The sequence below is a fragment of the Ambystoma mexicanum genome, chromosome 4p (genome assembly GCF_040938575.1).
Source record: "Ambystoma mexicanum isolate Mex_15411 chromosome 4p, UKY_AmexF1_1, whole genome shotgun sequence".
Lineage (NCBI taxonomy): Eukaryota > Metazoa > Chordata > Amphibia > Caudata > Ambystomatidae > Ambystoma > Ambystoma mexicanum.
In genome coordinates, this window is record NC_090927.1 from 845,646,184 (window position 1) to 845,666,821 (window position 20,638).

Sequence of the window (20,638 nt, forward strand, 5' to 3'; positions counted from 1 at the left end):
ATGTCTGGCAGGATAACTTTAATCCATCCATCCTGTTTCTGTTGCAGGGAGGTGGAGAGAACAATCAACACAATAATGGCTTTCTTTCATGCCTCTTGAAGGACTCAATAATCTCTGTACTGCATTACATGTGAAAGTCGATTTATTACCCATGAACACACTACCTGTATGCTAATTCTATGTAAATAGGTAGCTCCAGCCCTCATGATGTTGTCCAACATTTCCGCTATAAAACGGGATACAATTATTTTGGAAACATACCAAATTTGAAAGGCAATTGAGAAATGGCTCACTTCCTGAACTTGGAGCACAAAAAAGTCTACAGCACCTGGTATTCCCAGGTGGTCTCCCATCCAGGTACTAACTAAGCACGACACTGCTTAGCTTTCGAGATCAGATGCATTCAGTGTGGTGTGGCCGTAGGCTCTGGGCTTAGTGAGTTTTGTACTTTTAAGCATCTAGTCGGCTAGACCTTGCAGTTTTGAAAGGCAATTGAGAAATGGCTCACTTCTTGAACTTGGAGCACAAAAAAGCCTACAGCACCTGGTATTCCCAGGCGGTTTCCCATCCAGGTACTAACTAGGCCCGACCCTGCTTAGCTTCCGAGATTGGGCGCATTCAGTGTGGTGTGGCCGTAGGCTATGGGCCTAGTGAGTTTTGTACTTTTAAGCATCTAGTCGGCTAGACCTTGCAGTTTTGAAATGCAATTGAGAAATGGCTCACTTCCTGAACTTGGAGCACAAAAAAGCCTACAGCACCTGGTATTCCCAGGCGGTCTCCCATCCAGGTACTAACTAGGCCCGACACTGCTTAACTTCCGAGATCAGACAAGATCGGGCGCATTCAGTGTGGTGTGGCCGTAGGCTCTGGGCCTAGTGAGTTTTGTACTTTTAAGCATCTAGTCAGCTAGACCTTGCAGTTTTGAAAGGCAATTGAGAAATGGCTCACTTCCTGAACTTGGAGCACAAAAAAGCCTACAGCACCTGGTATTCCCAGGCGTCTCCCATCCAGGTACTAACTAGGCCCGACACTGCTTAGCTTCCGAGATCAGACGAGATCGGGCGCATGCAGTGTGGTGTGGCCGTAGGCTCTGGGCCTAGTGAGTTTTGTACTTTTAAGCATCTAGTCGGCTAGACCTTGCAGTTTTGAAAGGCAATTGAGAAATGGCTCACTTCCTGAACTTGGAGTACAAAAAAGCCTACAGCACCTGGTATTCCCAGGCGGTCTCCCATCCAGGTACTAACTAGGCCCGACGCTGCTTAGCTTCCGAGATCAGATGAGATCGGGCGCATTCAGTGTGGTGTGGCCGTAGGCTCTGGGCCTAGTGAGTTTTGTACTTTTAAGCATCTAGTCGGCTAGACCTTGCAGTTTTGAAAGGCAATTGAGAAATGGCTCACTTCCTGATCTTGGAGTACAAAAAGGCCTACAGCACCTGGTATTCCCAGGCGGTCTCCCATCCAGGTACTAACTAGGCCCGACACTGCTTAGCTTCTGAGATCAGACGAGATCGGGCGCATTCAGTGTGGTGTGGCCGTAGGCTCTGGGCTTAGTGAGTTTTGTACTTTTAAGCATCTAGTCGGCTAGACCTTGCAGTTTTGAAAGGCAATTGAGAAATGGCTCACTTCCTGAACTTGGAGCACAAAAAAGCCTACAGCACCTGGTATTCCGAGGCGGTCTCCCATCCAGGCACTAACTAGGCCCGACACTGCTTAGCTTCCGAGATCAGGCGCATTCAGTGCCGTGTGGCCGTAGGCTCTGGGCCTAGTGAGTTTTGTACTTTTAAGCATCTAGTCAGCTAGACCTTGCAGTTTTGAAAGGCAATTGAGAAATGGCTCACTTCCTGAACTTGGAGCACAAAAAAGCCTACAGCACCTGGTATTCCGAGGCGGTCTCCCATCCAGGTACTAACTAGGCCTGACACTGCTTAACTTCCGAGATCAGACAAGATCGGGTGCATTCAGTGTGGTGTGGCCGTAGGCTCTAGGAATGCTAAGAATATTACTCTTATGCATTTGCATTTAGTAAGCTAAGCCATGCAGCCACTTGCAACATGATACCACGCTCATCGCTTGATCAGGCTCGATCAGGCGAGATATATAAGACTGGTGGGCCCATTCAGGACTCCTATGTCTGGTAGGATAACTTTAATTCATCCATCCTGTGTCTGTTGCAGGGAGGTGGAGAGAACAATCAACACAATAATGGTTTTCTTTCATGCCTCTTGAAGGACTCAATATTCTCTGTACTGCATTACATGTGAAAGTCGATTCATTACCCATGAACACACTACCTGTATGCTAATTCTATGTAAAAAGGTAGCTCCAGCCCTCATGATGTTGTCCAACATTTCCGCTATAAAACGGGATACAATTATTTTGGAAACATACCAAATTTGAAAAGTAATTGAGAAGTTGCGCAATTACTAATCATGGAGCACAAAATAGCCTACAGCAGCTGGTATTGCCAGGCGGTCTCCCATCCAGGTACTAACTAGGCCTGACATTGCTTAGCTTCCGAGATCAGACGAGATTGGGCGCATTCAGTGTGGTGTGGCCGTAGGCTCTGGGCCTAGTGAGTTTTGTACTTTTAAGCATCTAGTCAGCTAGACCTTGCAGTTTTGAAAGGCAATTGAGAAATGGCTCACTTCCTGAACTTGGAGTACAAAAAAGCCTACAACACCTGGTATTTCCAGGCGGTCTCCCATCCAGGTACTAACTAGGCCCGACACTGCTTAGCTTCCGAGATCAGGCGCATTCAGTGTGGTGTGGCCGTAGGCTATGGGGCCTAGTGAGTTTTGTACTTTTAAGCATCTAGTCAGCTAGACCTTGCAGTTTTGAAAGGCAATTGAGAAATGGCTCACTTCCGGAACTTGGAGCACAAAAAAGCCTACAGCACCTAGTATTCCCAGGCGGTCTCCCATCCAGGTACTAACTAGGCCCGACACTGCTTAGCTTCCGAGATCAGACGCATTCAGTGTGGTGTGGCCGTAGGCTCTGGGCCTAGTGAGTTTTGTACTTTTAAGCATCTAGTCAGCTAGACCTTGCAGTTTTGAAAGGCAATTGAGAAATGGTTCATTTCCTGAACTTGGAGCACAAAAAAGCCTACAGCACCTGGTATTCCCAGGCGTCTCCCATCCAGGTACTAACTAGGCCCAACACTGCTTAGGTTCCGAGATCAGACAAGATTGGGCGCATGCAGTGTGGTGTGGCCGTAGGCTCTGGGCCTAGTGAGTTTTGTACTTTTAAGCATCTAGTCGGCTAGACCTTGCAGTTTTGAAAGGCAATTGAGAAATGGCTCACTTCCTGAACTTGGAGCACAAAAAAGCCTACAGCACCTGGTATTCCCAGGCGGTCTCCCAGCCAGGTACTAACTAGGCCCAACGCTGCTTAGCTTCCGAGATCAGACGAGATCGGGCGCATTCAGTGTGGTGTGGCCGTAGGCTCTGGGCCTAGTGAGTTTTGTACTTTTAAGCATCTAGTCGGCTAGACCTTGCAGTTTTGAAAGGCAATTGAGAAATGGCTCACTTCCTGAACTTGGAGTACAAAAAAGCCTACAGCACCTGGTATTCCCAGGCGGTCTCCCATCCAGGTACTAACTAGGCCCGACACTGCTTAGCTTCTGAGATCAGACGAGATCGGGCGCATTCAGTGTGGTGTGGCCGTAGGCTCTGGGCCTAGTGAGTTTTGTACTTTTAAGCATCTAGTCGGCTAGACCTTGCAGTTTTGAAAGGCAATTGAGAAATGGCTCACTTCCTGAACTTGGAGCACAAAAAAGCCTACAGCACCTGGTATTCCGAGGCGGTCTCCCATCCAGGTACTAACTAGGCCTGACACTGCTTAACTTCCGAGATCAGACAAGATCGGGTGCATTCAGTGTGGTGTGGCGGTAGGCTCTAAGATTGCTAAGAATATTACTCTTATGCATTTGCATTTAGTAAGCTAAGCCATGCAGCCACTTGCAACATGATACCACGCTCATCGCTTGATCAGGCTCGATCAGGCGAGATATATAAGACTGGTGGGCCCATTCAGGACTCCTATGTCTGGTAGGATAACTTTAATTCATCCATCCTGTGTCTGTTGCAGGGAGGTGGAGAGAACAATCAACACAATAATGGTTTTCTTTCATGCCTCTTGAAGGACTCAATATTCTCTGTACTGCATTACATGTGAAAGTCGATTCATTACCCATGAACACACTACCTGTATGCTAATTCTATGTAAAAAGGTAGCTCCAGCCCTCATGATGTTGTCCAACATTTCCGCTATAAAACGGGATACAATTATTTTGGAAACATACCAAATTTGAAAAGTAATTGAGAAGTTGCGCAATTACTAATCATGGAGCACAAAATAGCCTACAGCACCTGGTATTCCCAGGCGGTCTCCCATCCAGGTACTAACTAGGCCCGACACTGCTTAGCTGCCGAGATCAGGCGCATTCAGTTTGGTGTACTAACTAGGCCCGACACTGCTTAGCTTCCGAGATCAGGCGCATTCAGTGTGGTGTGGCTGTAGGCCTAGTGAGTTTTGTACTTTTAAGCATCTAGTCGGCTAGACCTTGCAGTTTTGAAAGGCAATTGAGAAATGGCTCACTTCCTGAACTTGGAGCACAAAAAAGCCTACAGCACCTGGTATTCCCAGGCGGTCTCCCATCCAGGTACTAACTAGGCCCGACACTGCTTAGCTTCCGAAATCAGACGAGATCGGGCGCATTCAGTGTGGTGTGGCCGTAGGCTCTGGGCCTAGTGAGTTTTGTACTTTTAAGCATCTAGTCGGCTAGACCTTGCAGTTTTGAAAGGCAATTGAGAAATGGCTCACTTCCTGAACTTGGAGCACAAAAAAGCCTACAGCACCTGGTATTCCCAGGCGGTCTCCCATCCAGGTACTAACTAGGCCCGACACTGCTTAACTTCCGAGATCGGGCACATTCAGTGTGGTGTGGCCGTAGGCTCTGGGCCTAGTGAGTTTTGTACTTTTAAGCATCTAGTCGGCTAGACCTTGCAGTTTTGAAAGGAAATTGAGAAATGGCTCACTTCCTGAACTTGGAGCACAAAAAAGCCTACAGCACCTGGTATTCCCAGGCGGTCTCCCATCCAGGTACTAACTAGGCCCGACACTGCTTAGCTTCCGAGATCAGACGAGATCGGGCGCATTCAGTGTGGTGTGGCCCTAGGCTCTGGGCCTAGTGAGTTTTGTACTTTTAAGCATCTAGTCAGCTAGACCTTGCAGTTTTGAAAGGCAATTGAGAAATGGCTCACTTCCTGAACTTGGAGTACAAAAAAGCCTACAGCACCTGGTATTCCCAGGTGGTCTCCCATCCAGGTACTAACTAAGCCCGACCCTGCTTAGCTTCTGAGATCAGGCGCATTCAGTGTGGTGTGGCCGTAGGCTCTGGGCCTAGTGAGTTTTGTACTTTTAAGCATCTAGTCAGCTAGACCTTGCAGTTTTGAAAGGCAATTGAGAAATAGCTCACTTCCTGAACTTGGAGCACAAAAAAGCCTACAGCACCTGGTATTCCCAGGCGGTCTCCCATCCAGGTACTAACTAGGCCCAACACTGCTTAGCTTCCGAGATCAGACGAGATCGGGCACATTCAGTGTGGTGTGGCCGTAGGCTCTGGACCTAGTGAGTTTTGTACTTTTAAGAATCTAGTCGGCTAGACCTTGCAGTTTTGAAAGGCAATTGAGAAATGGCTCACTTCCTGAACTTGGAGCACAAAAAAGCCTACAGCACCTGGTATTCCCAGGCTGTCTCCCATCCAGGTACTAACTAGGCCCAACACTGCTTAGCTTCCGAGATCAGACGAGATCGGGCGCATTCAGTGTGGTGTGGCCGTAGACTCTGGGCCTAGTGAGTTTTGTACTTTTAAGCATCTAGTCGGCTAGACCTTGCAGTTTTGAACGGAAATTGAGAAATGGCTCACTTCCTGAACTTGGGGCACAAAAAAGCCTACAGCACCTGGTATTCCCAGGCGGTCTCTCATCCAGGTACTAACTAGGCCTGACACTGCTTAGCTTCCGAGATCGGGCGCATTCAGTGTGGTGTGGCCGTAGACTCTGGGCCTAGTGAGTTTTGTACTTTTAAGCATCTAGTCGGCTAGACCTTGCAGTTTTGAACGGAAATTGAGAAATGGCTCACTTCCTGAACTTGGGGCACAAAAAAGCCTACAGCACCTGGTATTCCCAGGCCATCTCCCATCCAGGTACTAACTAGGCCCGACACTGCTTAGCTTCCGAGATCAGACGAGATCAGGCGCATTCAGTGTGGTGTGGCTGTAGGCTCTGAGCCTAGTGAGTTTTGTACTTTTAAGCATCTAGTCGGCTAGACCTTGCAGTTTTGAAAGGCAATTGAGAAATGGCTCACTTCCTGAACTTGGAGCAGAAAAAAGCCTACAGCACCTGGTATTCCCAGGCGGTCTCCCATCCAGGTACTAACTAGGCCTGACACTGCTTAACTTCCGAGATCAGACAAGATCGGGTGCATTCAGTGTGGTGTGGCCGTAGGCTGTAGGAATGCTAAGAATATTACTCTTATGCATTTGCATTTAGTAAGCTAAGTCATGCAGCCACTTGCAACATGATACCACGCTCATCGCTTGATCAGGCTCCATCAGGCGAGATATATAAGACTGGTGGGCCCATTCAGGACTCCTATGTCTGGTAGGATAACTTTAATTCATCCATCCTGTGTCTGTTGCAGGGAGGTGGAGAGAACAATCAACACAATAATGGTTTTCTTTCATGCCTCTTGAAGGACTCAATATTCTCTGTACTGCATTACATGTGAAAGTCGATTTATTACCCATGAACACACTACCTGTATGCTAATTCTATGTAAAAAGGTAGCTCCAGCCCTCATGATGTTGTCCAACATTTCCGCTATAAAACGGGATACAATTATTTTGGAAACATACCAAATTTGAAAAGTAATTGAGAAGTTGCGCAATTACTAATCATGGAGCACAAAATAGCCTACAGCACCTGGTATTGCTAGGCGGTCTCCCATCCAGGTACTAACTAGGCCTGACATTGCTTAGCTTCCGAGATCAGACGAGATTGGGCGCATTCAGTGTGGTGTGGCCGTAGGCTCTGGGCCTAGTGAGTTTTGTACTTTTAAGCATCTAGTCGGCTAGACCTTGCAGTTTTGAAAGGCAATTGAGAAATGGCTCACTTCCTGAACTTGGAGCACAAAAAAGCCTACAGCACCTGGTATTCCCAGGCGGTCTCCCATCCAGGTACTAACTAGGCCCGACACTGCTTAACTTCCGAGATCGGGCGCATTCAGTGTGGTGTGGCCGTAGGCTCTGGGCCTAGTGAGTTTTGTACTTTTAAGCATCTAGTCAGCTAGACCTTGCAGTTTTGACAGGCAATTGAGAAATGGCTCACTTCCTGAACTTGGAGTACAAAAAAGCCTACAGCACCTGGTATTCCCAGGCGGTCTCCCATCCAGGTACTAACTAGGCCCGACAATGCTTAGCTTCCGAGATCAGACGAGATCAGGCGCATTCAGTGTGGTGTGGCCGGAGGCTATCAGGCCTAGTGAGTTTTGTACTTTTAAGCATCTAGTCGGCTAGACCTTGCAGTTTTGAAAGGCAATTGAGAAATGGCTCACTTCCTGAACTTGGAGTACAAAAAAGCCTACAGCACCTGGTATTCCCAGGCGGTCTCCCATCCAGGTACTAACTAGCCCCGTCACTGCTTAGCTTCTGAGATCAGACGAGATCGGGCGCATTCAGTGTGGTGTGGCCATCAGCTCTGGGCCTAGTGAGTTTTGTACTTTTAAGCATCTAGTCGGCTAGACCTTGCAGTTTTGAAAGGCAATTGAGAAATGGCTCACTTCCTGAACTTGGAGCACAAAAAAAGCCTACAGCACCTGGTATTCCCAGGCAGTCTCCCATCCAGGTACTAACTAGGCCTGACACTGCTTAACTTCCGAGATCAGACGAGATCGGGTGCATTCAGTGTGGTGTGGCCGTAGGCTCTAGGAATGCTAAGAATATTACTCTGATGCATTTGCATTTAGTAAGCTAAGCCATGCAGCCACTTGCAACATGATACCACGCTCATTGCTCGATCAGGCGAGATATATAAGACTGGTGGGCCCATTCAGGACTCCTATGTCTGGTAGGATAACTTTAATTCATCCATCCTGTGTCTGTTGCAGGGAGGTGGAGAGAACAATCAACACAATAATGGTTTTCTTTCATGCCTCTTGAAGGACTCAATATTCTCTGTACTGCATTACATGTGAAAGTCGATTTATTACCCATGAACACACTACCTGTATGCTAATTCTATGTAAAAAGGTAGCGCCAGCCCTCATGATGTTGTCCAACATTTCCGCTATAAAACGGGATACAATTATTTTGGAAACATACCAAATTTGAAAAGTAATTGAGAAGTTGCGCAATTACTAATCATGGAGCACAAAATAGCCTACAGCACCTGGTATTGCCAGGCGGTCTCCCATCCAGGTACTAACTAGGCCTGACATTGCTTAGCTTCCAAGATCAGACGAGATTGGGCGCATTCAGTGTGGTGTGGCCGTAGGCTCTGGGCCTACTGAGTTTTGTACTTTTAAGCATCTAGTCGGCTAGACCTTGCAGTTTTGAAAGGCAATTGAGAAATGGCTCACTTCCTGAACTTGGAGCACAAAAAAGCCTACAGCACCTGGTATTCCCAGGCGGTCTCCCATCCAGGTACTAACTAGGCCTGACACTGCTTAACTTCCAAGATCAGACAAGATCGGGTGCATTCAGTGTGGTGTGGCCGTAGGCTCTAGGAATGCTAAGAATATTACTCTTATGCATTTGCATTTAGTAAGCTAAGCCATGCAGCCACTTGCAACATGATACCACGCTCATCGCTCGATCAGGCGAGATATATAAGACTGGTGGGCCCATTCAGGACTCCTATGTCTGGTAGGATAACTTTAATTCATCCATCCTGTGTCTGTTGCAGGGAGATGGAGAGAACAATCAACACAATAATGGTTTTCTTTCATGCCTCTTGAAGGACTCAATATTCTCTGTACTACATTACATGTGAAAGTCGATTTATTACCCATGAACACACTACCTGTATGCTAATTCTATGTAAAAAGGTAGCTCCAGCCCTCATGATGTTGTCCAACATTTCCGCTATAAAACGGGATACAATTATTTTGGAAACATACCAAATTTGAAAAGTAATTGAGAAGTTGCGCAATTACTAATCATGGAGCACAAAATAGCCTACAGCACCTGGTATTCCCAGGCGGTCTCCCATCCAGGTACTAACTAGGCCCGACACTGCTTAGCTTCCGAGATCAGGAGCATTCAGTGTGGTGTGGCCGTAGGCTCTGGGCCTAGTGAGTTTTGTACTTTTAAGCATCTAGTCGGCTAGACCTTGCAGTTTTGAAAGGAAATTGAGAAATGGCTCACTTCCTGAACTTGGAGCACAAAAAAGCCTACAGCACCTGGTATTCCCAGGCGGTCTCCCATCCAGGTACTAACTAGGCCCGACACTGCTTAGCTTCCAAGATCGGGCGCATTCAGTGTGGTGTGGCCGTAGGCTCTGGGCTTAGTGAGTTTTGTACTTTTAAGCATCTAGTCGGCTAGACCTTGCAGTTTTGAAAGGCAATTGAGAAATGGCTCACTTCCTGAACTTGGAGCACAAAACAGCCTACAGCACCTGGTATTCCCAGGCGGTCTCCCATCCAGGTACTAACTAGGCCCGACACTGCTTAGCTTCCGAGATCAGACGCATTCAGTGTGGTGTGGCCATAGGCTCTGGGTCTAGTGAGTTTTGTACTTTTAAGCATCTAGTCAGCTAGACCTTGCAGTTTTGAAAGGCAATTGAGAAATGGCTCATTTCCTGAACTTGGAGCACAAAAAAGCCTACAGCACCTGGTATTCCCAGGCGGTCTCCCATCCAGGTACTAACTAGGCCCGACACTGCTTAGCTTACGAGAGCAGGTGCATTCAGTGTGGTGTGGCCGTAGGCTCTGGGTCTAGAGAGTTTTGTACTTTTAAGCATCTAGTCGGCTAGACCTTGCAGTTTTGAAAGGAAATTGAGAAATGACTCACTTCCTGAACTTGGGGCACAAAAAAGCCTACAGCACCTGGTATTCCCAGGCCGTCTCCCATCCAGGTACTAACTAGGCCCGACACTGCTTAGCTTCCGAGATCAGACGAGATCGGGCGCATTCAGTGTGGTGTGGCCGTAGGCTCTGGGCCTAGTGAGTTTTGTACTTTTAAGCATCTAGTCGGCTAGACCTTGCAGTTTTGAAAGGCAATTGAGAAATGGCTCACTTCCTGAACTTGGAGCACAAAAAAGCCTACAGCACCTGGTATTCCCAGGCGGTCTCCCATCCAGGTACTAACTAGGCCCGACACTGCTTAACTTCCGAGATCGGGCGCATTCAGTGTGGTGTGGCTGTAGGCTCTGGGCATAGTGAGTTTTGTACTTTTAAGCATCTAGTCGGCTAGAACTTGCAGTTTTGAAAGGCAATTGAGAAATGGCTCACTTCCTGAACTTGGAGCACAAAAAAGCCTACAGCACCTGGTATTCCCAGGCGGTCTCCCATCCAGGCACTAACTAGGCCCGACACTACTTAGCTTCCGAGATCGGGCGCATTCAGTGTGGTGTGGCCGCAGGCTCTGGGCCTAGTGAGTTTTGTACTTTTAAGCATCTAGTCGGCTAGACCTTGCAGTTTTGAAAGGCAATTGAGAAATGGCTCACTTCCTGAACTTGGAGCACAAAAGAGCCTACAGCACCTGGTATTCCGAGGCGGTCTCCCATCCAGGTACTAACTAGGCCTGACACTGCTTAACTTCCGAGATCAGACAAGATCGGGTGCATTCAGTGTGGTGTGGCCGTAGGCTCTAGGAATGCTAAGAATATTACTCTTATGCATTTGCATTTAGTAAGCTAAGCCATGCAGCCACTTGCAACATGATACCACGCTCATCGCTTGATCAGGCTCGATCAGGCGAGATATATAAGACTGGTGGGCCCATTCAGGACTCCTATGTCTGGTAGGATAACTTTAATTCATCCATCCTGTGTCTGTTGCAGGGAGGTGGAGAGAACAATCAACACAATAATGGTTTTCTTTCATGCCTCTTGAAGGACTCAATATTCTCTGTACTGCATTACATGTGAAAGTCGATTTATTACCCATGAACACACTACCTGTATGCTAATTCTATGTAAAAAGGTAGCTCCAGCCCTCATGATGTTGTCCAACATTTCCGCTATAAAACGGGATACAATTATTTTGGAAACATACCAAATTTGAAAAGTAATTGAGAAGTTGCGCAATTACTAATCATGGAGCACAAAATAGCCTACAGCACCTGGCATTGCTAGGCGGTCTCCCATCCAGGTACTAACTAGGCCTGACATTGCTTAGCTTCCGAGATCAGACGAGATTGGGCGCATTTAGTGTGGTGTGGCCGTAGGCTCTGGGCCTAGTGAGTTTTGTACTTTTAAGCATCTAGTCGGCTAGACCTTGCAGTTTTGAAAGGCAATTGAGAAATGGCTCACTTCCTGAACTTGGAGCACAAAAAAGCCTACAGCACCTGGTATTCCCAGGCCGTCTCCCATCCAGGTACTAACTAGGCCCGACACTGCTTAACTTCCGAGATCGGGCGCATTCAGTGTGGTGTGGCCGTAGGCTCTGGGCCTAGTGAGTTTTGTACTTTTAAGCATCTAGTCGGCTAGACCTTGCAGTTTTGAAAGGAAATTGAGAAATGGCTCACTTCCTGAACTTGGAGTACAAAAAAAGCCTACAGCACCTGGTATTCCCAGGCGGTCTCCCATCCAGGTACTAACTAGGCCCGACACTGCTTAGCTTCTGAGATCAGACGAGATCGGGCGCATTCAGTGTGGTGTGGCCGTAGGCTCTAGGCCTAGTGAGTTTTGTACTTTTAAGCATCTAGTCGGCTAGACCTTGCAGTTTTGAAAGGCAATTGAGAAATGGCTCACTTCCTGAACTTGGAGCACAAAAAAGCCTACAGCACCTGGTATTCCCAGGCAGTCTCCCATCCAGGTACTAACTAGGCCTGACACTGCTTAACTTCCGAGATCAGACGAGATCGGGTGCATTCAGTGTGGTGTGGCCGTAGGCTCTAGGAATGCTAAGAATATTACTCTGATGCATTTGCATTTAGTAAGCTAAGCCATGCAGCCACTTGCAACATGATACCACGCTCATTGCTCGATCAGGCGAGATATATAAGACTGGTGGGCCCATTCAGGACTCCTATGTCTGGTAGGATAACTTTAATTCATCCATCCTGTGTCTGTTGCAGGGAGGTGGAGAGAACAATCAACACAATAATGGTTTTCTTTCATGCCTCTTGAAGGACTCAATATTCTCTGTACTGCATTACATGTGAAAGTCGATTTATTACCCATGAACACACTACCTGTATGCTAATTCTATGTAAAAAGGTAGCTCCAGCCCTCATGATGTTGTCCAACATTTCCGCTATAAAATGGGATACAATTATTTTGGAAACATACCAAATTTGAAAAGTAATTGAGAAGTTGCGCAATTACTAATCATGGAGCACAAAATAGCCTACAGCACCTGGTATTGCCAGGCGGTCTCCCATCCAGGTACTAACTAGGCCTGACATTGCTTAGCTTCCGAGATCAGACGCATTCAGTGTGGTGTGGCCGTAGGCTCTGGGCTTAGTGAGTTTTGTACTTTTAAGCATCTAGTCGGCTAGACCTTGCAGTTTTGAAAGGCAATTGAGAAATGGCTCACTTCCTGAACTTGGAGCACAAAAAAGCCTACAGCACCTGGTATTCCCAGGCGGTCTCCCATCCAGGTACTAACTAGGCCCGACACTGCTTAACTTCTGAGATCGGGCGCATTCAGTGTGGTGTGGCTGTAGGCTCTGGGTCTAATGAGTTTTGTACTTTTAAGCATCTAGTCGGCTAGAACTTGCAGTTTTGAAAGGCAATTGAGAAATAGCTCACTTCCTGAACTTGGAGCACAAAAAAGCCTACAGCACCTGGTATTCCCAGGCGGTCTCCCATCCAGGTACTAACTAGGCCCAACACTGCTTAGCTTCTGAGATTAGACGAGATCGGGCGCATTCAGTGTGGTGTGGCCGTAGGCTCTGGGCCTAGTGAGTTTTGTACTTTTAAGAATCTAGTCGGCTAGACCTTGCAGTTTTGAAAGGCAATTGAGAAATGGCTCACTTCCTGTACTTGGAGTACAAAAAAGCCTACAGCACCTGGTATTCCCAGGAGGTCTCCCATTCAGGTACTAACTAGGCCCGAAACTGCTTAGCTTCCGAGATCGGGCGCATTCAGTGTGGTGTGGCCGTAGGCTCTGGGCTTAGTGAGTTTTGTACTTTTAAGCATCTAGTCGGCTAGACCTTGCAGTTTTGAAAGGCAATTGAGAAATGGCTCACTTCCTGAACATGGAGCACAAAAAAGCCTACAGCACCTGGTATTCCCAGGCCTAGTTAGTACCAGGTGGTCTCCCATCCAGGTACTAACTAGGCCCAACACTGCTTAGCTTCCAAGATCAGACGAGATCGGGCGCATTCAGTGTGGTGTGGCCGTAGGCTCTGGGCCTAGTGAGTTTTGTACTTTTAAGCATCTAGTCAGCTAGACCTTGCAGTTTTGAAAGGCAATTGAGAAATGGCTCATTTCCTGAACTTGGAGCACAAAAAAGCCTACAGCACCTGGTATTCCCGGGCCGTCTCCCATCCAGGTACTAACTAGGCCCAACACTGCTTAGCTTCCGAGATCAGGCGCATTCAGTGTGGTGTGGCTGTAGGCTCTGGGCCTAGTGAGTTTTGTACTTTTAAGCATCTAGTCGGCTAGAACTTGCAGTTTTGAAAGGCAATTGAGAAATGGCTCACTTCCTGAACTTGGAGCACAAAAAAGCCGACAGCACCTGGTATTCCCAGGCGGTCTCCCATCCAGGCACTAACTAGGCCCGACACTGCTTAGCTTCCGAGATCAGGCGCATTCAGTGCGGTGTGGCCGTAGGCTCTGGGCCTAGTGAGTTTTGTACTTTTAAGCATCTAGTCAGCTAGACCTTGCAGTTTTGAAAGGCAATTGAGAAATGGCTCACTTCCTGAACTTGGAGCACAAAAAAGCCTACAGCACCTGGTATTCCCAGGCGGTCTCCCATCCAGGTACTAACTAGGCCCGACACTGCTTAGCTTCCGAGATCAGACGAGATCGGGCGCATTCAGTGTGGTGTGGCCGTAGGCTCTGGGCTTACTGAGTTTTGTACTTTTAAGCATCTAGTCGGCTAGACTTTGCAGTTTTGAAATGCAATTGAGAAATGGCTCACTTCCTGAACTTGGAGTACAAAAAAGCCTACAGCATCTGGTATTCCCAGGCGGTCTGCCATCCAGGTACTAACTAGGCCCGACACTGCTTAGCTTCTGAGATCAGACGAGATCGGGCGCATTCAGTGTGGTGTGGCCGTAGGCTCTGGGCCTAGTGAGTTTTGTACTTTTAAGCATCTAGTCGGCTAGACCTTGCAGTTTTGAAAGGCAATTGAGAAATGGCTCACTTCCTGAACTTGGAGCACAAAAAAGCCTACAGCACCTGGTATTCCCAGGCGGTCTCCCATCCAGGTACTAACTAGGCCAGACACTGCTTAACTTCCGAGATCAGACGAGATCGGGTGCATTCAGTGTGGTGTGGCCGTAGGCTCTAGGAATGCTAAGAATATTACTCTTATGCATTTGCATTTAGTAAGATAAGCCATGCAGCCACTTGCAACATGATACCACGCTCATCGCTCGATCAGGCTCGATCAGGCGAGATATATAAGACTGGTGGGCCCATTCAGGACTCCTATGTCTGGTAGGATAACTTTAATTCATCCATCCTGTGTCTGTTGCAGGGAGGTGGAGAGAACAATCAACACAATAATGGTTTTCTTTCATGCCTCTTGAAGGACTCAATATTCTCTGTACTGCATTACATGTGAAAGTCGATTTATTACCCATGAACACACTACCTGTATGCTAATTCTATGTAAAAAGGTAGCTCCAGCCCTCATGATGTTGTCCAACATTTCCGCTATAAAATGGGATACAATTATTTTGGAAACATACCAAATTTGAAAAGTAATTGAGAAGTTGCGCAATTACTAATCATGGAGCACAAAATAGCCTACAGCACCTGGTGGTCTCCAGGAGGTCTCCCATCCAGGTACTAACTAGGCATGACATTGCTTAGCTTCCGAGATCAGACGAGATTGGGCGCATTCAGTGTGGTGTGGCCGTAGGCTTTGGGCCTAGTTAGTTTTGTACTTTTAAGCATCTAGTCGGCTAGACCTTGCAGTTTTGAAAGGCAATTGAGAAATGGCTCACTTCCTGAACTTGGAGCACAAAAAAGCCTACAGCACCTGGTATTCCCAGGCGGTCTCCCATCCAGGTACTAACTAGGCCCGACACTGCTTAACTTCCGAGATCGGGCGCATTCAGTGTGGTGTGGCCGTAGGCTCTGGGTCTAGTGTGTTTTGTACTTTTAAGCATCTAGTCGGCTAGACCTTGCAGTTTTGAAAGGAAATTGAGAAATGGCTCACTTCCTGAACTTGGGGCACAAAAAAGCCTACAGCACCTGGTATTCCCAGGCCGTCTCCCATCCAAGTACTAAGTAGGCCCGACACTGCTTAGCTTCCGAGATCAGACGAGATCGGGCACATTCAGTGTGGTGTGGCTGTAGGCTCTGGGCCTAGTGAGTTTTGTACTTTTAAGCATCTAGTCGGCTAGAACTTGCAGTTTTGAAAGGCAATTGAGAAATGGCTCACTTCCTGAACTTGGAGCAGAAAAAAGCCTACAGCACCTGGTATTCCCAGGCGGTCTCCCATCCAGGCACTAACTAGGCCCGACACTACTTAGCTTCCGAGATCAGACGAGATCGGGCGCATTCAGTGTGGTGTGGCCGTAGGCTCTGGGCCTAGTGAGTTTTGTACTTTTAAGCATCTAGTCGGCTAGACCTTGCAGTTTTGAAAGGCAATTGAGAAATGGCTCACTTCCTGAACTTGGAGCACAAAAAAGCCTACAGCACCTGGTATTCCGAGGCGGTCTCCCATCCAGGTACTAACTAGGCCTGACACTGCTTAACTTCCGAGATCAGACAAGATCGGGTGCATTCAGTGTGGTGTGGCCGTAGGCTCTAGGAATGCTAAGAATATTACTCTTATGCATTTGCATTTAGTAAGCTAAGCCATGCAGCCACTTGCAACATGATACCACGCTCATCGCTTGATCAGGCTCGATCAGGCGAGATATATAAGACTGGTGGGCCCATTCAGGACTCCTATGTCTGGTAGGATAACTTTAATTCATCCATCCTGTGTCTGTTGCAGGGAAGTGGAGAGAACAATCAACACAATAATGGTTTTCTTTCATGCCTCTTGAAGGACTCAATATTCTCTGTACTGCATTACATGTGAAAGTCGATTTATTACCCATGAACACACTACCTGTATGCTAATTCTATGTAAAAAGGTAGCTCCAGCCCTCATGATGTTGTCCAACATTTCCGCTATAAAACGGGATACAATTATTTTGGAAACATACCAAATTTGAAAAGTTGCGCAATTACTAATCATGGAGCACAAAATAGCCTGCAGCACCTGGTATTGCTAGGCGGTCTCCCATCCAGGTACTAACTAGGCCTGACATTGCTTAGCTTCCGAGATCAGACGAGATTGGGCGCATTCAGTGTGGTGTGGCCGTAGGCTCTGGGCCTAGTGAGTTTTGTACTTTTAAGCATCTAGTCGGCTAGACCTTGCAGTTTTGAAAGGCAATTGAGAAATGGCTCACTTCCTGAACTTGGAGCACAAAAAAGCCTACAGCACCTGGTATTCCCAGGCGGTCTCCCATCCAGGTACTAACTAGGCCTGACACTGCTTAACTTCCGAGATCGGGCGCATTCAGTGTGGTGTGGCCGTAGGCTCTGGGCCTAGTGAGTTTTGTACTTTTAAGCATCTAGTCGGCTAGACCTTGCAGTTTTGAAAGGCAATTGAAAAATGGCTCACTTCCTGAACTTGGAGCACAAAAAAGCCTACAGCACCTGGTATTCCCAGGCCGTCTCCCATCCAGGTATTAACTAGGCCCGACACTGCTTAGCTTCCGAGATCAGACGAGATCCGGCGCATTCAGTGTGGTGTGGCCGTAGGCTCTGGGCCTAGTGAGTTTTGTACTTTTAAGCATCTAGTCAGCTAGACCTTGCAGTTTTGAAAGGCAATTGAGAAATGGCTCACTTCCTGAACTTGGAGTACAAAAAAGCCTACAGCACCTGGTATTCCCAGGCGGTCTCCCATCCAGGTACTAACTAGGCCCGACAATGCTTAGCTTCTGAGATCAGACAAGATCGGGCGCATTCAGTGTGGTGTGGCCGTAGGCTATCAGGCCTAGTGAGTTTTGTACTTTTAAGCATCTAGTCGGCTAGAACTTGCAGTTTTGAAAGGCAATTGAGAAATGGCTCACTTCCTGAACTTGGAGCACAAAAAAGCCGACAGCACCTGGTATTCCCAGGCGGTCTCCCATCCAGGCACTAACTAGGCCTGACACTGCTTAGCTTCCGAGATCAGGCGCATTCAGTGCGGTGTGGCCGTAGGCTCTGGGCCTAGTGAGTTTTGTACTTTTAAGCATCTAGTCAGCTAGACCTTGCAGTTTTGAAAGGCAATTGAGAAATGGCTCACTTCCTGAACTTGGAGCACAAAAAAGCCTACAGCACCTGGTATTCCCAGGCGGTCTCCCATCCATGTACTAACTAGGCCCGACACTGCTTAGCTTCCGAGATCAGACGAGATCGGGCGCATTCAGTGTGGTGTGGCCGTAGGCTCTGGGCCTACTGAGTTTTGTACTTTTAAGCATCTAGTCGGCTAGACTTTGCAGTTTTGAAAGGCAATTGAGAAATGGCTCACTTCCTGAACTTGGAGTACAAAAAAGCCTACAGCATCTGGTATTCCCAGGCGGTCTGCCATCCAGGTACTAACTAGGCCCGACACTGCTTAGCTTCCGAGAGCAGGTGCATTCAGTGTGGTGTGGCCGTAGGCTCTGGGTCTAGAGAGTTTTGTACTTTTAAGCATCTAGTCGGCTAGACCTTGCAGTTTTGAAAGGAAATTGAGAAATGACTCACTTCCTGAACTTGGGGCACAAAAAAGCCTACAGCACCTGGTATTCCCAGGCCGTCTCCCATCCAGGTACTAACTAGGCCTGACACTGCTTAGCTTCCGAGATCAGACGAGATCGGGCGCATTCAGTGTGGTGTGGCTGTAGGCTCTGGGCCTAGTGAGTTTTGTACTTTTAAGCATCTAGTCGGCTAGAACTTGCAGTTTTGAAAGGCAATTGAGAAATGGCTCACTTCCTGAACTTGGAGCACAAAAAAGCCTACAGCACCTGGTATTCCCAGGCGGTCTCCCATCCAGGCACTAACTAGGCCCGACACTACTTAGCTTCCGAGATCAGACGAGATCGGGCGCATTCAGTGTGGTGTGGCCGCAGGCTCTGGGCCTAGTGAGTTTTGTACTTTTAAGCATCTAGTCGGCTAGACCTTGCAGTTTTGAAAGGCAATTGAGAAATGGCTCACTTCCTGAACTTGGAGCACAAAAGAGCCTACAGCACCTGGTATTCCGAGGCGGTCTCCCATCCAGGTACTAACTAGGCCTGACACTGCTTAACTTCCGAGATCAGACAAGATCGGGTGCATTCAGTGTGGTGTGGCCGTAGGCTCTAGGAATGCTAAGAATATTACTCTTATGCATTTGCATTTAGTAAGCTAAGCCATGCAGCCACTTGCAACATGATACCACGCTCATCGCTTGATCAGGCTCGATCAGGCGAGATATATAAGACTGGTGGGCCCATTCAGGACTCCTATGTCTGGTAGGATAACTTTAATTCATCCATCCTGTGTCTGTTGCAGGGAGGTGGAGAGAACAATCAACACAATAATGGTTTTCTTTCATGCCTCTTGAAGGACTCAATATTCTCTGTACTGCATTACATGTGAAAGTCGATTTATTACCCATGAACACACTACCTGTATGCTAATTCTATGTAAAAAGGTAGCTCCAGCCCTCATGATGTTGTCCAACATTTCCGCTATAAAACGGGATACAATTATTTTGGAAACATACCAAATTTGAAAAGTAATTGAGAAGTTGCGCAATTACTAATCATGGAGCACAAAATAGCCTACAGCACCTGGCATTGCTAGGCGGTCTCCCATCCAGGTACTAACTAGGCCTGACATTGCTTAGCTTCTGAGATCAGACGAGATTGGGCGCATTTAGTGTGGTGTGGCCGTAGGCTCTGGGCCTAGTGAGTTTTGTACTTTTAAGCATCTAGTCGGCTAGACCTTGCAGTTTTGAAAGGCAATTGAGAAATGGCTCACTTCCTGAACTTGGAGCACAAAAAAGCCTACAGCACCTGGTATTCCCAGGCGGTCTCCCATCCAGGTACTAACTAGGCCCGACACTGCTTAACTTCCGAGATCGGGCGCATTCAGTGTGGTGTGGCCGTAGGCTCTGGGCCTAGTGAGTTTTGTACTTTTAAGCATCTAGTCGGCTAGACCTTGCAGTTTTGAAAGGCAATTGAGAAATGGCTCACTTCCTGAACTTGGAGTACAAAAAAAGCCTACAGCACCTGGTATTCCCAGGCGGTCTCCCATCCAGGTACTAACTAGGCCCGACACTGCTTAGCTTCTGAGATCAGACGAGATCGGGCGCATTCAGTGTGGTGTGGCCGTAGGCTCTGGGCCTAGTGAGTTTTGTACTTTTAAGCATCTAGTCGGCTAGACCTTGCAGTTTTGAAAGGCAATTGAGAAATGGCTCACTTCCTGAACTTGGAGCACAAAAAAGCCTACAGCACCTGGTATTCCCAGGCAGTCTCCCATCCAGGTACTAACTAGGCCTGACACTGCTTAACTTCCGAGATCAGACGAGATCGGGTGCATTCAGTGTGGTGTGGCCGTAGGCTCTAGGAATGCTAAGAATATTACTCTGATGCATTTGCATTTAGTAAGCTAAGCCATGCAGCCACTTGCAACATGATACCACGCTCATTGCTCGATCAGGCGAGATATATAAGACTGGTGGGCCCATTCAGGACTCCTATGTCTGGTAGGATAACTTTAATTCATCCATCCTGTGTCTGTTGCAGGGAGGTGGAGAGAACAATCAACACAATAATGGTTTTCTTTCATGCCTCTTGAAGGACTCAATATTCTCTGTACTGCATTACATGTGAAAGTCGATTTATTACCCATGAACACACTACCTGTATGCTAATTCTATGTAAAAAGGTAGCTCCAGCCCTCATGATGTTGTCCAACATTTCCGCTATAAAATGGGATACAATTATTTTGGAAACATACCAAATTTGAAAAGTAATTGAGAAGTTGCGCAATTACTAATCATGGAGCACAAAATAGCCTACAGCACCTGGTATTGCCAGGAGGTCTCCCATCCAGGTACTAACTAGGCATGACATTGCTTAGCTTCCGAGATCAGACGAGATTGGGCGCATTCAGTGTGGTGTGGCCGTAGGCTCTGGGCCTAGTTAGTTTTGTACTTTTAAGCATCTAGTCGGCTAGACCTTGCAGTTTTGAAAGGCAATTGAGAAATGGCTCACTTCCTGAACTTGGAGCACA

At 47.5% G+C, this 20,638-nt stretch overlaps 33 non-coding genes and 39 pseudogenes across 33 annotated transcripts; all 72 read right to left on the minus strand.

The window, feature by feature from the left end:
• Nucleotides 1-316: 316 nt before the first annotated feature.
• Nucleotides 317-425, minus strand: LOC138459761 (5S ribosomal RNA; annotated as a pseudogene).
• Nucleotides 426-531: 106 nt separating this feature from the next.
• LOC138458334 (5S ribosomal RNA) lies at nt 532-640 on the minus strand (annotated as a pseudogene).
• A 106-nt stretch (nt 641-746) lies between these two features.
• On the minus strand, nt 747-865 carry LOC138462512 (5S ribosomal RNA). Its single transcript, XR_011265108.1, has one exon. It is a non-coding gene; the product is annotated as a 5S ribosomal RNA (ribosomal RNA).
• Nucleotides 866-971: 106 nt separating this feature from the next.
• Nucleotides 972-1,089, minus strand: LOC138454957 (5S ribosomal RNA). The gene has a single exon (XR_011261608.1). It is a non-coding gene; the product is annotated as a 5S ribosomal RNA (ribosomal RNA).
• A 106-nt stretch (nt 1,090-1,195) lies between these two features.
• LOC138461682 (5S ribosomal RNA) lies at nt 1,196-1,314 on the minus strand. The gene has a single exon (XR_011264289.1). It is a non-coding gene; the product is annotated as a 5S ribosomal RNA (ribosomal RNA).
• A 106-nt stretch (nt 1,315-1,420) lies between these two features.
• LOC138462941 (5S ribosomal RNA) lies at nt 1,421-1,539 on the minus strand. The gene has a single exon (XR_011265527.1). It is a non-coding gene; the product is annotated as a 5S ribosomal RNA (ribosomal RNA).
• A 106-nt stretch (nt 1,540-1,645) lies between these two features.
• Nucleotides 1,646-1,754, minus strand: LOC138459577 (5S ribosomal RNA; annotated as a pseudogene).
• Nucleotides 1,755-1,860: 106 nt separating this feature from the next.
• LOC138454597 (5S ribosomal RNA) lies at nt 1,861-1,979 on the minus strand. The gene has a single exon (XR_011261266.1). It is a non-coding gene; the product is annotated as a 5S ribosomal RNA (ribosomal RNA).
• Nucleotides 1,980-2,442: 463 nt separating this feature from the next.
• Nucleotides 2,443-2,561, minus strand: LOC138458325 (5S ribosomal RNA; annotated as a pseudogene).
• Nucleotides 2,562-2,667: 106 nt separating this feature from the next.
• On the minus strand, nt 2,668-2,776 carry LOC138458003 (5S ribosomal RNA; annotated as a pseudogene).
• Nucleotides 2,777-2,883: 107 nt separating this feature from the next.
• Nucleotides 2,884-2,992, minus strand: LOC138456077 (5S ribosomal RNA; annotated as a pseudogene).
• A 106-nt stretch (nt 2,993-3,098) lies between these two features.
• Nucleotides 3,099-3,216, minus strand: LOC138457814 (5S ribosomal RNA; annotated as a pseudogene).
• Nucleotides 3,217-3,322: 106 nt separating this feature from the next.
• Nucleotides 3,323-3,441, minus strand: LOC138462931 (5S ribosomal RNA). Its single transcript, XR_011265519.1, has one exon. It is a non-coding gene; the product is annotated as a 5S ribosomal RNA (ribosomal RNA).
• A 106-nt stretch (nt 3,442-3,547) lies between these two features.
• On the minus strand, nt 3,548-3,666 carry LOC138463209 (5S ribosomal RNA). Its single transcript, XR_011265796.1, has one exon. It is a non-coding gene; the product is annotated as a 5S ribosomal RNA (ribosomal RNA).
• Nucleotides 3,667-3,772: 106 nt separating this feature from the next.
• LOC138455551 (5S ribosomal RNA) lies at nt 3,773-3,891 on the minus strand (annotated as a pseudogene).
• A 727-nt stretch (nt 3,892-4,618) lies between these two features.
• On the minus strand, nt 4,619-4,737 carry LOC138462773 (5S ribosomal RNA). Its single transcript, XR_011265363.1, has one exon. It is a non-coding gene; the product is annotated as a 5S ribosomal RNA (ribosomal RNA).
• A 106-nt stretch (nt 4,738-4,843) lies between these two features.
• On the minus strand, nt 4,844-4,952 carry LOC138455963 (5S ribosomal RNA; annotated as a pseudogene).
• A 106-nt stretch (nt 4,953-5,058) lies between these two features.
• LOC138462758 (5S ribosomal RNA) lies at nt 5,059-5,177 on the minus strand. Its single transcript, XR_011265351.1, has one exon. It is a non-coding gene; the product is annotated as a 5S ribosomal RNA (ribosomal RNA).
• A 106-nt stretch (nt 5,178-5,283) lies between these two features.
• Nucleotides 5,284-5,392, minus strand: LOC138456495 (5S ribosomal RNA; annotated as a pseudogene).
• Nucleotides 5,393-5,498: 106 nt separating this feature from the next.
• On the minus strand, nt 5,499-5,617 carry LOC138460922 (5S ribosomal RNA). The gene has a single exon (XR_011263575.1). It is a non-coding gene; the product is annotated as a 5S ribosomal RNA (ribosomal RNA).
• Nucleotides 5,618-5,723: 106 nt separating this feature from the next.
• Nucleotides 5,724-5,842, minus strand: LOC138453861 (5S ribosomal RNA). The gene has a single exon (XR_011260563.1). It is a non-coding gene; the product is annotated as a 5S ribosomal RNA (ribosomal RNA).
• A 106-nt stretch (nt 5,843-5,948) lies between these two features.
• On the minus strand, nt 5,949-6,057 carry LOC138458693 (5S ribosomal RNA; annotated as a pseudogene).
• A 106-nt stretch (nt 6,058-6,163) lies between these two features.
• Nucleotides 6,164-6,282, minus strand: LOC138455175 (5S ribosomal RNA). Its single transcript, XR_011261817.1, has one exon. It is a non-coding gene; the product is annotated as a 5S ribosomal RNA (ribosomal RNA).
• A 106-nt stretch (nt 6,283-6,388) lies between these two features.
• On the minus strand, nt 6,389-6,507 carry LOC138464638 (5S ribosomal RNA). The gene has a single exon (XR_011267216.1). It is a non-coding gene; the product is annotated as a 5S ribosomal RNA (ribosomal RNA).
• A 463-nt stretch (nt 6,508-6,970) lies between these two features.
• LOC138457439 (5S ribosomal RNA) lies at nt 6,971-7,089 on the minus strand (annotated as a pseudogene).
• A 106-nt stretch (nt 7,090-7,195) lies between these two features.
• LOC138455691 (5S ribosomal RNA) lies at nt 7,196-7,304 on the minus strand (annotated as a pseudogene).
• Nucleotides 7,305-7,410: 106 nt separating this feature from the next.
• LOC138455153 (5S ribosomal RNA) lies at nt 7,411-7,529 on the minus strand. Its single transcript, XR_011261795.1, has one exon. It is a non-coding gene; the product is annotated as a 5S ribosomal RNA (ribosomal RNA).
• A 107-nt stretch (nt 7,530-7,636) lies between these two features.
• LOC138456174 (5S ribosomal RNA) lies at nt 7,637-7,755 on the minus strand (annotated as a pseudogene).
• Nucleotides 7,756-7,862: 107 nt separating this feature from the next.
• Nucleotides 7,863-7,981, minus strand: LOC138463457 (5S ribosomal RNA). Its single transcript, XR_011266043.1, has one exon. It is a non-coding gene; the product is annotated as a 5S ribosomal RNA (ribosomal RNA).
• A 453-nt stretch (nt 7,982-8,434) lies between these two features.
• LOC138455911 (5S ribosomal RNA) lies at nt 8,435-8,553 on the minus strand (annotated as a pseudogene).
• Nucleotides 8,554-8,659: 106 nt separating this feature from the next.
• LOC138454655 (5S ribosomal RNA) lies at nt 8,660-8,778 on the minus strand. Its single transcript, XR_011261323.1, has one exon. It is a non-coding gene; the product is annotated as a 5S ribosomal RNA (ribosomal RNA).
• A 453-nt stretch (nt 8,779-9,231) lies between these two features.
• Nucleotides 9,232-9,340, minus strand: LOC138456059 (5S ribosomal RNA; annotated as a pseudogene).
• Nucleotides 9,341-9,446: 106 nt separating this feature from the next.
• LOC138456186 (5S ribosomal RNA) lies at nt 9,447-9,555 on the minus strand (annotated as a pseudogene).
• A 106-nt stretch (nt 9,556-9,661) lies between these two features.
• Nucleotides 9,662-9,770, minus strand: LOC138457582 (5S ribosomal RNA; annotated as a pseudogene).
• A 106-nt stretch (nt 9,771-9,876) lies between these two features.
• LOC138458349 (5S ribosomal RNA) lies at nt 9,877-9,985 on the minus strand (annotated as a pseudogene).
• A 106-nt stretch (nt 9,986-10,091) lies between these two features.
• On the minus strand, nt 10,092-10,210 carry LOC138464681 (5S ribosomal RNA). The gene has a single exon (XR_011267259.1). It is a non-coding gene; the product is annotated as a 5S ribosomal RNA (ribosomal RNA).
• Nucleotides 10,211-10,316: 106 nt separating this feature from the next.
• Nucleotides 10,317-10,425, minus strand: LOC138455774 (5S ribosomal RNA; annotated as a pseudogene).
• Nucleotides 10,426-10,531: 106 nt separating this feature from the next.
• Nucleotides 10,532-10,640, minus strand: LOC138458099 (5S ribosomal RNA; annotated as a pseudogene).
• Nucleotides 10,641-10,746: 106 nt separating this feature from the next.
• Nucleotides 10,747-10,865, minus strand: LOC138454599 (5S ribosomal RNA). Its single transcript, XR_011261268.1, has one exon. It is a non-coding gene; the product is annotated as a 5S ribosomal RNA (ribosomal RNA).
• A 463-nt stretch (nt 10,866-11,328) lies between these two features.
• LOC138458844 (5S ribosomal RNA) lies at nt 11,329-11,447 on the minus strand (annotated as a pseudogene).
• A 106-nt stretch (nt 11,448-11,553) lies between these two features.
• On the minus strand, nt 11,554-11,662 carry LOC138456402 (5S ribosomal RNA; annotated as a pseudogene).
• A 107-nt stretch (nt 11,663-11,769) lies between these two features.
• Nucleotides 11,770-11,888, minus strand: LOC138463210 (5S ribosomal RNA). Its single transcript, XR_011265797.1, has one exon. It is a non-coding gene; the product is annotated as a 5S ribosomal RNA (ribosomal RNA).
• A 106-nt stretch (nt 11,889-11,994) lies between these two features.
• On the minus strand, nt 11,995-12,113 carry LOC138463458 (5S ribosomal RNA). The gene has a single exon (XR_011266044.1). It is a non-coding gene; the product is annotated as a 5S ribosomal RNA (ribosomal RNA).
• Nucleotides 12,114-12,781: 668 nt separating this feature from the next.
• On the minus strand, nt 12,782-12,890 carry LOC138456231 (5S ribosomal RNA; annotated as a pseudogene).
• Nucleotides 12,891-12,996: 106 nt separating this feature from the next.
• On the minus strand, nt 12,997-13,115 carry LOC138454405 (5S ribosomal RNA). Its single transcript, XR_011261083.1, has one exon. It is a non-coding gene; the product is annotated as a 5S ribosomal RNA (ribosomal RNA).
• Nucleotides 13,116-13,221: 106 nt separating this feature from the next.
• Nucleotides 13,222-13,330, minus strand: LOC138456507 (5S ribosomal RNA; annotated as a pseudogene).
• A 106-nt stretch (nt 13,331-13,436) lies between these two features.
• LOC138456572 (5S ribosomal RNA) lies at nt 13,437-13,571 on the minus strand (annotated as a pseudogene).
• A 106-nt stretch (nt 13,572-13,677) lies between these two features.
• LOC138458102 (5S ribosomal RNA) lies at nt 13,678-13,786 on the minus strand (annotated as a pseudogene).
• Nucleotides 13,787-13,892: 106 nt separating this feature from the next.
• On the minus strand, nt 13,893-14,001 carry LOC138458576 (5S ribosomal RNA; annotated as a pseudogene).
• Nucleotides 14,002-14,107: 106 nt separating this feature from the next.
• LOC138462136 (5S ribosomal RNA) lies at nt 14,108-14,226 on the minus strand. The gene has a single exon (XR_011264740.1). It is a non-coding gene; the product is annotated as a 5S ribosomal RNA (ribosomal RNA).
• A 106-nt stretch (nt 14,227-14,332) lies between these two features.
• LOC138455446 (5S ribosomal RNA) lies at nt 14,333-14,451 on the minus strand (annotated as a pseudogene).
• A 106-nt stretch (nt 14,452-14,557) lies between these two features.
• On the minus strand, nt 14,558-14,676 carry LOC138462458 (5S ribosomal RNA). Its single transcript, XR_011265054.1, has one exon. It is a non-coding gene; the product is annotated as a 5S ribosomal RNA (ribosomal RNA).
• A 463-nt stretch (nt 14,677-15,139) lies between these two features.
• On the minus strand, nt 15,140-15,259 carry LOC138459498 (5S ribosomal RNA; annotated as a pseudogene).
• Nucleotides 15,260-15,365: 106 nt separating this feature from the next.
• On the minus strand, nt 15,366-15,474 carry LOC138455692 (5S ribosomal RNA; annotated as a pseudogene).
• Nucleotides 15,475-15,580: 106 nt separating this feature from the next.
• On the minus strand, nt 15,581-15,699 carry LOC138455124 (5S ribosomal RNA). The gene has a single exon (XR_011261766.1). It is a non-coding gene; the product is annotated as a 5S ribosomal RNA (ribosomal RNA).
• A 106-nt stretch (nt 15,700-15,805) lies between these two features.
• On the minus strand, nt 15,806-15,924 carry LOC138453915 (5S ribosomal RNA). The gene has a single exon (XR_011260615.1). It is a non-coding gene; the product is annotated as a 5S ribosomal RNA (ribosomal RNA).
• A 106-nt stretch (nt 15,925-16,030) lies between these two features.
• On the minus strand, nt 16,031-16,149 carry LOC138454600 (5S ribosomal RNA). The gene has a single exon (XR_011261269.1). It is a non-coding gene; the product is annotated as a 5S ribosomal RNA (ribosomal RNA).
• A 452-nt stretch (nt 16,150-16,601) lies between these two features.
• On the minus strand, nt 16,602-16,720 carry LOC138458279 (5S ribosomal RNA; annotated as a pseudogene).
• Nucleotides 16,721-16,826: 106 nt separating this feature from the next.
• Nucleotides 16,827-16,935, minus strand: LOC138456194 (5S ribosomal RNA; annotated as a pseudogene).
• Nucleotides 16,936-17,041: 106 nt separating this feature from the next.
• LOC138455681 (5S ribosomal RNA) lies at nt 17,042-17,160 on the minus strand (annotated as a pseudogene).
• Nucleotides 17,161-17,266: 106 nt separating this feature from the next.
• On the minus strand, nt 17,267-17,385 carry LOC138455322 (5S ribosomal RNA). The gene has a single exon (XR_011261959.1). It is a non-coding gene; the product is annotated as a 5S ribosomal RNA (ribosomal RNA).
• A 107-nt stretch (nt 17,386-17,492) lies between these two features.
• LOC138459470 (5S ribosomal RNA) lies at nt 17,493-17,601 on the minus strand (annotated as a pseudogene).
• A 106-nt stretch (nt 17,602-17,707) lies between these two features.
• Nucleotides 17,708-17,826, minus strand: LOC138462548 (5S ribosomal RNA). The gene has a single exon (XR_011265144.1). It is a non-coding gene; the product is annotated as a 5S ribosomal RNA (ribosomal RNA).
• A 106-nt stretch (nt 17,827-17,932) lies between these two features.
• Nucleotides 17,933-18,041, minus strand: LOC138459449 (5S ribosomal RNA; annotated as a pseudogene).
• Nucleotides 18,042-18,147: 106 nt separating this feature from the next.
• LOC138454982 (5S ribosomal RNA) lies at nt 18,148-18,266 on the minus strand. Its single transcript, XR_011261633.1, has one exon. It is a non-coding gene; the product is annotated as a 5S ribosomal RNA (ribosomal RNA).
• Nucleotides 18,267-18,372: 106 nt separating this feature from the next.
• On the minus strand, nt 18,373-18,491 carry LOC138454631 (5S ribosomal RNA). The gene has a single exon (XR_011261299.1). It is a non-coding gene; the product is annotated as a 5S ribosomal RNA (ribosomal RNA).
• Nucleotides 18,492-18,597: 106 nt separating this feature from the next.
• Nucleotides 18,598-18,716, minus strand: LOC138454601 (5S ribosomal RNA). The gene has a single exon (XR_011261270.1). It is a non-coding gene; the product is annotated as a 5S ribosomal RNA (ribosomal RNA).
• A 463-nt stretch (nt 18,717-19,179) lies between these two features.
• Nucleotides 19,180-19,298, minus strand: LOC138459633 (5S ribosomal RNA; annotated as a pseudogene).
• A 106-nt stretch (nt 19,299-19,404) lies between these two features.
• On the minus strand, nt 19,405-19,513 carry LOC138455693 (5S ribosomal RNA; annotated as a pseudogene).
• A 107-nt stretch (nt 19,514-19,620) lies between these two features.
• Nucleotides 19,621-19,739, minus strand: LOC138463211 (5S ribosomal RNA). Its single transcript, XR_011265798.1, has one exon. It is a non-coding gene; the product is annotated as a 5S ribosomal RNA (ribosomal RNA).
• Nucleotides 19,740-19,845: 106 nt separating this feature from the next.
• On the minus strand, nt 19,846-19,964 carry LOC138463459 (5S ribosomal RNA). The gene has a single exon (XR_011266045.1). It is a non-coding gene; the product is annotated as a 5S ribosomal RNA (ribosomal RNA).
• Nucleotides 19,965-20,417: 453 nt separating this feature from the next.
• On the minus strand, nt 20,418-20,536 carry LOC138458059 (5S ribosomal RNA; annotated as a pseudogene).
• Between the last annotated feature and the right edge of the window lie 102 nt (nt 20,537-20,638).